Source organism: Octopus sinensis, linkage group LG20 (genome assembly GCF_006345805.1).
Source record: "Octopus sinensis linkage group LG20, ASM634580v1, whole genome shotgun sequence".
Classification (NCBI taxonomy): domain Eukaryota; kingdom Metazoa; phylum Mollusca; class Cephalopoda; order Octopoda; family Octopodidae; genus Octopus; species Octopus sinensis.
The window spans coordinates 8,357,669-8,360,994 of record NC_043016.1 but is presented as its reverse complement, the minus strand read 5'-3'; the positions used below and the strand labels follow the sequence as shown (position 1 = coordinate 8,360,994).

Genomic DNA, 3,326 nt, shown 5'->3' with positions numbered 1-3,326 from the left:
TGCGCGACACAGATAATTTTCTCTGTTAATTACGTGACCAAACAAGGGTCTAACAGGGAAAAATAATTACGCCTAAACATGGCGTAGCGCATGTGAACATCCGACGTCCTATGAGTCGGGAAAAACTAAGCTACTGCAAACGTGTTGCAAAAACAAGGCAAGTACACGTGTGAAGCAAGGCGCATGAAATGCAATAGTGCTTGCCAGACCAAAAAAAACAGCAAGAATATGCCAGTGGTTGAGCGATTATATGCCTCGTTCGTACAGGAACAAAGGTATGACATGCTGGCGCGTTATAATGGACAAACAACCCTCTCTATGTATACGTGACCGACCTAGGGTCTATAGAAATGAGGGGTGTCCACAAAAGGCAAATTTAGCATGGAACAAACAAGCGAGAAAAGCATGTGTGACGTATGTATGTGAGAGAGAGCATTTATGTGTGTGTACGTGTGTGCGACAGAAATACATACAAGGTGAATGCGAGCAAAAATATAAAAACAGCGCATAGAAAAAATGTCTCTCAGTGCTATTCCAGATAAGAGTTAATTTACCAGTCTGTAATAGCCTGATGTACAATAGCAGTTCGTTCTGTAACAGAATGTTGAGATCACAAAATGCAGATGCCGGTTGAACACAATGTGTAGCGGTTGTGGCTTCAATGCTGTGATAGGTTAACTGGAACAGAAGAATCTCGTAGATAGACGGTGCTGTTTATCCTTGGTGTGCATATGCACAAAACAGCGTGCATGCTAAAGTTCCGCGAGTTGCTATGTACATCTTGTGGAGGTCGACGGTGTTGAAAGGCGACGTTGGTGGTAGAAGGCGACTGTAGTGGACTTGGACAACATCGTTCTTAGTGATGATGGCGACGAAGATAGCGACGACGTGAAGTAGAAAGACGACGATGATGATGACGAAGGCAGAGAAAAAACATCGATGATATGATGGCGTTCGTCATCATGGCTGTAGAATAAGAAAGAGGCTCCTTCTACAACTGTTTGTGGTGGCCGGAAACAAATCGTCGAAAGATGAATGCATAGAGTTAAATCGTGTTCCGACTTCGCAGAAAAACTGGATTTTTTTTGTTGATAAGTGATCTCTGGTTTTAGACCAGAATCACGTCGGCAGGTCACCACTTGTAACGAGCTTATGAGTGAGTGGTGAATATCTTGTCTTGTACTTTCGGGGTACAAGAAAGCAATCACTCACTAGCCGTTGCTTTAATAATCCAGAATTCTACCAGTCAGAAACAACAAAGACACAGACGTAAAATATATATATACTACTTTATTCTCTTTCTTGGTAACAATAACAATAAGTGTGTTATCTGATGTCCTTGATTCTGGGCACGCAAGGCTGAAAGTTAATAGATTGTAATATTTACAATGTCCAGCCGCTAAACCAGAAAGGGGTCAAGATGGCGTCGAACAGGGAAGTTGAATGTGGTCGGCAACAATTTGGTTAAAGGCATTCGGCCGACTGCTGCTATCAACCGGAGAGAATATATGCGTGACCGCCGCCTTCAATCGCTGGGTCCCAAGTCGCCGCTTGCTGCTGCTAGTGGTCAAACGTTCTACGATCACCCTGCCTTGGCCAGGGTCGTGCTTCCGGTGGTTCGCGCATGCGCGAGAGGGCCCTTCCTTTCTGTGCCTTGGTAAAGGCACCAACACGCGCGAAATACAAATGGACGGTGCGCGAGCGCGCACCGCTATAGGGTCACTACAATTGCTTGACAACCGATGCTGGTGTTTACGTCCCCGTCACTTAGCGGTTCGGCAAAAGAGAACGATAAAATAAGTACTGGGCTTACAAAGAATAAGACCCGGGGTTCATTTGCTCGACTAAAGGCGGTGCTCCAGCATGGCCGCAGTCAAATGACTAAAACAAGTAAAAGAGTAAAGAGTACTCAATGAAATTCTAGGAAATTCTTTGGCATTAAAGGTACCAATACTGACTTTCTCCATGGTGTTGCATTGGTTTTCTCCGTGTCTATTTCCTCTAGGGTTGTAAGGGGTAGTTCTTACTTGGCAAAACTTCTTGTTATTTTAGAAATTTACTTATTTCCATAGATATGAATTAAGCACCTTTGTTCCATCTACGAAAATAAATAAATAAAATAATTCCCTGAAAGGCATTATCAGCACAAGGGAACACAAATGGATTAAAGTGAGTATTCACTGACTGCTACTAAAAGATATTTGCTTCTAGACACCAACTCTTTAGATCCCACAAAATCTAGTGACATGTGCTCCATAACTTGAATAAACCCTTCATGAGATGTTAATCTGTTGGGTTTTAAGACTTAAGTTTATTTTAAAGCATTTTTAGCATTCATGACAGATTTTGCAACCATCATCATCATCATCTCTTTCTTTACTACCCACAAGGGGCTAAACACAGAGAGGACAAACAATGACAGACAAACAGATTAAGTCGATTATACAGACCCCAGTGCGTAACTGGTACTTAATTTATCGACTCCGAAAGGATGAAAGGCAAAGTCGACCTCGGCGGAATTTGAACTCAGAACGTAGCGACAGACAAAATACCGATAAGCATTTCGCCCGGCGTGCTAACGATTCTGCTGACGATTCTGTCATCATCATCATCGTTTAACATATCCTTTTCCATGCTCGTATGAGATGCATGGAACTTTGTTGAGGTCGATTTTCTATGGCCAGATGACCCTCCTGTTTCCAAATAAAGTGTAGTGAATGTGGAAGATTAGAAGTCCTATTTCTATTTCTTTACTACCCACATAGATCCATATACACTCAAAAGTATATGCATATACACATGTATACAATGGAAATCTTTCCATTTCCCTCTGCTATATCCACTCACGATTCTTTGGTCTGCCTAAGGCTATGGAAGAAGACACTTGCCCAAAGTGTCCCGGATCATGTGGCTGGGAAGCAGGCTTCTTACCATACAGCCAAGCCAGTGTGTATTATATATATATATATATATATGTGTGTGTGTGTGTGGAGGCACAATAGCCCAGTGGATTCGCAGTTTCGATTCCCAGACCGGGAATTGTGAGTGTTATTGAGTGAAAACACCTAAAGCTCCACGAGGCTCTGGCAGGGGGTGGTGGCGATCCCTGCTGTACTCTTTCGCCACAACTTTCTCTCATCCTTTCTTCTGTTGGCCTGCTCACTTAGCCAGCGAGGTGGCGTCATTTGAAGGCTAAAATAATGCAAAGCGCATTGTGATCAGCGATGTGTAGCAACATCAGATAACCTGGTTGGTCATGGTGATCACGGTGATATATATATATATATATATATATATATATATTTAGATAGTTATGGCTGGTCTAA

General features: G+C 42.7%; 1 long non-coding RNA gene across 1 annotated transcript in view; it reads right to left on the bottom strand.

The window, feature by feature from the left end:
* Positions 1-1,001: 1,001 nt before the first annotated feature.
* The window catches only part of LOC118767294, a 13,943-nt gene continuing 11,618 nt past the window's right edge, over positions 1,002-3,326 (bottom strand). The window contains exon 3 of the long non-coding RNA XR_005003200.1: positions 1,002-1,149. This is a non-coding gene — a long non-coding RNA (uncharacterized LOC118767294). The remainder of the gene's footprint in view (positions 1,150-3,326) is intronic.